General features: G+C 32.5%; 1 protein-coding gene across 15 annotated transcripts in view; it reads left to right on the top strand.

The window, feature by feature from the left end:
• The first annotated feature begins 3,816 nt into the window (after positions 1–3,816).
• Positions 3,817–7,540, top strand: part of LOC138710281 (zinc finger protein 180-like) — a 58,371-nt gene continuing 54,647 nt past the window's right edge. For 5 of the 15 annotated variants that reach the window (XM_069841037.1, XM_069841034.1, XM_069841036.1 and 2 more), the window contains exon 1: positions 3,818–4,395. The gene's annotated coding sequence lies outside the window, so the exon portion shown is untranslated. The other 10 variants (XM_069841041.1, XM_069841038.1, XM_069841039.1 and 7 more) reach the window with 8 other exon arrangements.

Raw genomic sequence — 7,540 nt, 5'->3', positions numbered from 1 at the left:
ATTCTGAATTTTTGTTAAAAAGTTGAGGAAAACTAGCCAAAATTTTCGTTTCTTTGCCCCATTCTAATTCAGCTGTAGAGCGCATATTTTCAATGGTTAGTGATATAAAAACGAAGAAAAGAAATAAACTATCAGCAAAAACAGTATCGTCTCTAGTGCGGGAGAAACTTGACATGAGCAACATGAATAAAAAGTATTACAACTATCCAATCACAGACGAAATGTTGAAACTGTTCAATGAAAATATGTAACCTACAACAAGGATTCAAGGATCCATCATAACGACACATACTTGTAACAATTTGACTGTATTATATATTGCAGCTTTCACAATAGTGCATTTTCACAACAATTGACATCTTTCAGGATAGAACCACACTCTTGAGAGAAATAAATAGGCCTACCGATAGCGTTCAAAACACTCCATAAGTATTTTGCTAATAAATAGGTCTTAACTGGTTTGCATAGGCTATTGTATTTTTGGTCTTCTTTCTTAAATTATTTCATATCAATTATCATTACTAACTCACTCCTAATTCTGACTTAACGTAATTCTAGTCTCTCATCAGATATTGTACTATTATTGTTACTAATCTGTGACTAATTCTTTGCATTTCATCACTGGCTTTATTACTTTAATACTGCATAATCTTAAGTTTTCTTCATACTGTAAATACTTTTTTTTTTGTTTACCGAGATTTACATGTAATCATTTGTTGAGTAGTATTGGATTGTAACTGTTTAAGTTTAAATTACCATTATTATACGTATTACTATTGTTATTTTTTTCTCTACTCTGTAATTACATTGTTGAGTGGATTAAATAAATAAATATGTGTTTAATAGATTATCACAGCGTCACCTAAGTTTATATAAACTACATTTAACATTCATTTTGTCATTCCAAACCTTTCGCCTTCAATCCACATCCTTTCTATTTACACCAACTTCAATATTAACAGTCAACTAGGACCCCTTACACCTTTCTGAACTTTTTTTTATTTTTATTTTTTATGATATTAAGTTCTTTTGATATGTGCCGGTAATATTTTCATGTGACTTTCTGTTAAAATATGAATATTTAACCTAAGAGTCTTATTGTTAAAAAAGTATTCACTTTTGAGTCATTATACAGTTTATTGTTCCAATATAATAACTCGTTCGCGATCTCTAGCTGTCATGAATGATTATAATATGACATTAAATATGCACATTTATCATACAACTCCCATTTGTTGCTGTATTTAGTGTACTTTTTTAGAAAATGTTTTTAGTGTATTTATAAATTTCCATTAATTGTTTGTAGAATTTCAATACGTATTATCCAATTATGTACAGATATCTTAATGATCTGAAGATGGCCAAAATTGGCGAAAACGTTCACAAGTAAAATATTAAAATGTGTTAACAAATATACTTCTGGGTTAACATTAAAATAAGTCAAGATGGAAACAAAACTAAAATTATATTATTTCTTCATTAAGAGACAACAAAACAGCTCGGCTGCTGGTTGCAGAAGAAGAGGGAGAAGAAGAATCTGAACAGGATCATCAATAATATGCCGATCTGCTCCGTTGCACTGTGATATTTATTAGGAACATTGTTCTGTTCTAATTTATTATTTTAATTCGTTTTTTAAATATTTATTTTGGAGTTTAAACCAGACCACCCCAAAAGGGGGATTTTTTTTTAATTTGAGGGATTTTTCAACCCATCTGAGGGATTTTCTTTCGTAGAAACCTGGCAACACTTGTTATGTATGTATGTTCTCTATACAAATCTACACGCTTTGACCGATATGTGCCAAAGTTTGCACATTTAACCTTCATAATCAGGAGAATAACATAGGCTACATTAAAATTGTGCAAATGGAAGTTAAATTAATTATATAAAAAATAAAAATAAATAGATCAAATATTCATGTATAATATTAAAATGCAAAATCCTCTACAGTCAATTGTTCTTTATTATTGTCTGTTGTATTCAACATCGACTTTCACGAGGCCATGGAAATTATAACACGAAATTAAATTACTTGTTGATGATACATCATGAAGCTAAAATCTAGAAGACAATTAATACAGTAAATATATTTACGCAGTCCAGGACCGTAGCATGAATTTCTCGATGGAGTTGTACATAGAAGCAGCTGTGTTTATCCAACTGAATTTTTTTAAACCACAAGAATTGCTATTACATAATTGAATTTGAATCACCAATAGTACTACTGCGAAAAATATTGACCCACCAAAATTATGTAATGGAACGAGAATTGGTGAGAAAAAACTCATGAAAAACGTAATAAAAGTGACAATTAATATTGTCAATATTAACTGTCAAAACGAAAGAAGAAGTTTTTATCCCATGTATTCCTATGATACTCACTAAAATGCCTTTCGATTTTAAGCAACTGCAATTTCAATGCGACTAGCATTTGTAATGGCCATTTATTAAAATGAAGCCCAAGGACAGTCGCTCAAAGTTGCAGACATTAACTTAAAAACTGCGTGATTTTCACATTTTCAACTATATTTTATGCAAAGGAGTGAAAAGAAAAACATTTTACACATACCAAAAAGCACTTCAATGATACTTCAGACAACTATCTACAAATGTGTCTGACATTTCTTCAAACAACAAAACTGAGTAATTTCCAAGGAAAGATCGTCTTCTCACTACTTCTACCCTATGCTCCTCCCATCATTTACACGCCTTGCATTTTTTCTACTAGTAACATACTGGATCTTATTGAGTGTAGAACGTGACAATTGTTAAGTGTGAATTTCAGGAAGTTGTGCATACATGCATACATATTTTTTAAGATTGTTAAGTTTCCCTTTCCTGTAGCAGAAGCGTCTGAATGGTTATGGAGACTTTCATGGGGTAGACTATTTTATTGATCTGCCTCTCTGTTGCTGTCGTGTCCTCTCAGACAGTTGGGGAGCTTGATTTTTTGCCCCTCCTGGATTGCCTCTCCCTCCACTTCATGCCACTTATTGCTTGGAAACTTATTTTTTTTAGATTGAGAGGGTTGCATTATTATTTCTTTTACATAAATCTGTTTTAATACAATAGATTAACTACGTAATTAATGTTTTATATTTTTTCCTAATATGTTTACTTGTTACAACGCACCCCTAGGCCCACTTAATGTTAATATCTTAGAATTAATATAACTTAGTGTTATTTTCAGTGGGCTTACATACAGTCACATACTACATTAGCAACATGACAAGCATTCGCTTTTGGGACTGCTGTCCAATCGACATAACTACCAACTTCACACAGTGTTCTGCCCAAGAGCAGGTCTTTAACTGCAAACCCAGCATTTTCCATTCTTTCCAATTTCTTGCGTTCCTCTTAATCTCCCCATACGATACATACTGTATACCATAACGTTGTCTATCAGCTGATATTTTTTGTCCCGAACTCTTCTCCCGTTCACCATTCCTTATATGTAGCCTATGTATATTATATTCCTACTAAATAGCTCTCTACAAATATCGCAAATTAACAAATTAGGCCTACATTACACCAAAATAAAAGGATTCAATCATTGCATTCACACACCTACTGGCAGTTATGCCAGAAATAGTCTTATATATATATATATATATATATATATATATATATATATATATATATATATATATCATTATGTACAATGGCTGGAGAGGGCGTCCTACGCGTGTAAGACCCTAAACGGCCTCTGGCTCAAAAAGCCAGAAATGTCTTTAAAGAACAACAACAATTAGGACTCTTTAGGCGAGAGCACATAGATGTAGCTAAAATAATTATTAAAATTAGAGAAATTATCGGGGTCACTGGGAAGTGAGTGCAGGTCAGTGACCCATTTCATTTAGGGCTCATCCCGACATTTGTCTTAGCCCCTTAGGAAAGCTACGGAAAAACTTTAGGTAGGTTGAGTTGTCTCAATTTCAGAGACTAGCCAATTGTCAGGACTCTTAAATTTAATACGGGATCCTATGAAATGCATGTGTAACGGCAGCCTTGATTCGTAACATGCTATTGTACTTCGAAAGAATACAAGTGTATTGGTGGTACTGCTTGTAGGTTAAGGATATTGGTTTATAGTTATTAAATCTGTATGCAGTATTTGATATTGTGGACATTGGTTCGTATGGAATTAATAATTTTTACATACTGCTATTACATTAATTGTGTTATATTTGAGTATTTCAGTGTTGCATTTTTTCTACAGCAAAGTTTTGTTCCGATACTGTAGGCCTACTGTGTCAGTTTTAGGAGGTTACCACGCTCAGTTATCCATCAGGTGCGAAATGATCGGGGAAGAGAAGTAATAAGGAGTGATACTGTACCCACTAATGCATGTAGATAACTGCAGGTTATTCACCAAGACACTTTAAAACACAGGTACATAATTATATAAGCTTACTTGTGTTTAATATTGTTTCACAAACTGTCACTTGTCGTTACAATGCGTTCTATTCGACAGAATGCTTCAAGATATAATGAACACATTAAAGCTATAAGCAAACTCTAGTTATATCACATCAAATTACGCAGAACATATTATCAACAATAATCATGACTAGGCCTAATATAGAAACAGATATGGAAATTCTACACCAAAAAGTCCACAGTTGAACATCGTAGAATAATACGAAATATACAAACATACAATAACTCATCCACAACATATACTTAATACACAATTACAGTTCAATACTCACACATAGTTCGATATCATGATGCATAACACACAAACAACCACTCCCCACCCCTACAACTGACGAATGCAAATGGCAGAATTCAAGATCAACAGGAACAACAGTAGTTCGTATGACACTGAAGATGACGCAGCACTGGCGTCGAAACGGGCCGTCTGTCTAAGGTATATAACCTTTTGTAAAAAATTTTAACAAACAATTTTAACACTTTTAACGTGTCGACTAAACATTTTTAAGTTTTCAAACAAAGCGTTAACGTGAACTAGAACCTATAATCTGTAATAGATTGTACAGGGAATGAATAAATACAATACAATACAATATAGAATCAATGATAAAATTAGAACTGTTCTAAGTAGAATTGGGGCATTCCATGAAAAACAGGACATTATTATGAATTTGTCATAATTTTTTTAAGGTAAAAGTTTTGTAGAATGGTACATAAAAACCTGAATTAATTAGAAACATATTGGATTTTAGATTGTTTTTAAATTTAAGTGTGGTACATCTGCATGTAAGATGACCTCTATCAGCCGTTTCCCGCTACACTGAAACTGCATTGTTTCTGAGACTCTCAGTTGCTTAACAAACATTATTGTGCACCTTTTTTCTATTCTGTGTGAAATGTGAATATATATTTTAACACATGTTTATTATTATAACGTTATAACTTAAATGTGTTAAATAATAATTAATGAAGCCAGTGAAAAGAATTAACATCTATGTCCCACACGTGACTCAAAATAGGTTATATTTTGTTTTGCAAAAGAAATATATTTATTAAAAAAACTTTGAGTAACCTTTTTTCTTCTTCTTTAATCAACAATTGCATGACCACATTTTGAAATTATTTTATTAATTTAAAAGAATTAAATAATAATTTTCATTGTTGTCCCACACGTGACCATCCTATGTGGGACATGAATGCAGTTTTATTTTTATCACCTTTGTAATCAAAACAAAACTTACTCTCCAAGTCTGTTAGAAATTCAAAGTGCCCTTTGGTCACGCACAAGTTATTTTTATTTACTGCAGCTGTTTTCTATAAAGGGCAATGTAAAATGTACCTTATCTATTGTGACTGCCAATCTAAGGACAAAGACGCTGTGTTTGTGTTGATTGACTTTCTATATGATGAAATCATTCAATCAGGTGGTGATGAGAATTTAAAAATAAGTCCAAGGTAAAGATGCTGCAAATACTTTCTGAGAAGTACAAGATAGATTTTGCTTGTAAGTATTTTCACATTAGGAATAATAAAGAAAAAGTTTTAAAACATTAATTTAATAAAAAACCAAGACCAGTACTTATAATTATCCAAATATTTTGGTGAACTATCTCACAGGTTGTTAGGAGTACCCATATATATTACATGGCGGAGGATCATATTATACTGACTATTTCTTCAGAAAAGCCATGGGAGAATATAGTTGCAATTCCCGGCATAAAAAGTTTTCATGTAATTTTATGTGAAAATATAGGCATCACATACAAAAAAAAAAAAAAATGCATTTAGGCCTCTAGGAATTAATGTCAATTCGTACAGATCAGCTTTTGAAGAATTACAGAGAGAAGACCTTACTTGTGGGCACTGGGTTGTTGTGACCTATGAAGAACTAAATATCCTGAAGTAATTGCAGGTGCATTCTTATGATAAAATTGAAGTCTCGGTGTTGGTACAGGCTCGAGTTTCAAACCATTTCAAGTGGCCTGAACGACCTGGCTTATATCCTACAGCCAACAAGAGATTGTCAGGGAACTGTTACCTCTAGATGTTGTGAATAATCGTGGAATTTTTAAATTTTCAGAGCATTCTTAAAGTAGAGTAAATTGTTGTACTGTGTTGTTTATGAAAAACATTCCTTTTTCAAATTAATTGATGTTTCCTTAGTTTTGTGATAATTATTTATTTATTTTTTTTTTGTTAAAAATTACGTACAATAGCCTAAGAGTATTTACAGTCATCTGTTTTAATTCCTCCCAAAAGGGTAAAAGTCCCACACATGACCAAAAAAAAAAAATTGTACAGGCTCACCAGTTAAGGTTTTGTTTCATGTGATTGCGTGAGATTATAGAATTTTCTGCAAGTAATTCAGAAAAAATACAGCGTAATGACAGTATTAGCAGATTGGCTGAATTTTCTATCATAACTCAGTAATTTGTTATGTTAGGGAAATGCATGTGTCCCGTACGTGACCATCATGTTTCTAGTACTTTCTGAGTACACAAAAAAGATGTAACTTTTCATAGCTAAAAAAATCAGTCATTGTTGGCACTTTCTTTTTGGCATACGAGACTTTTAGTTAAAAAATTTACTTAACTAATTATATGAAGGTTTGTAATTAAGAAATTAGTACAAATGTCCCACATGTGACAATGGAATTTCCAAATTTTGTACAGAAGATTCTACATCACTCGAACTGAGCAACAAATTCAGTGTTCTTGAAGCAATAAATGTTGACAAGGATAACTGAAACTCAGTCTGAACACAAGCACATCTGCAGCTCATCAAAAAACTGAAAAGGCAACGAATAGTGCAGTAAAAGCAAAGTATTAATGTTAGGAATCAGTCATACAAGTTCAGAACAAGGTTACAACTGCAATGAATACATTTCGACGGAAGCATATGCGTTTGTGGTTTTCAGATTGTTGACGACACTCCATCTCCATTCGTGTAAAAGTATGAAGCACTACAGGTTTGTTATTAGTTTGTTGGCATCGTCTTACCATAGTGCAGAGCAACGACAGTCAGCTACATCAATCCCACACTGTTGCAGGTGAACATACATAGCAATAATGTAAATTGGGCAGTTGTCTTCATCAAACCA

Source organism: Periplaneta americana, chromosome 12 (assembly GCF_040183065.1).
Source record: "Periplaneta americana isolate PAMFEO1 chromosome 12, P.americana_PAMFEO1_priV1, whole genome shotgun sequence".
NCBI classification, from domain to species: domain Eukaryota; kingdom Metazoa; phylum Arthropoda; class Insecta; order Blattodea; family Blattidae; genus Periplaneta; species Periplaneta americana.
Note: the sequence above shows the minus strand (reverse complement) of the source record. Positions and strands in the feature narration are given on the sequence as shown.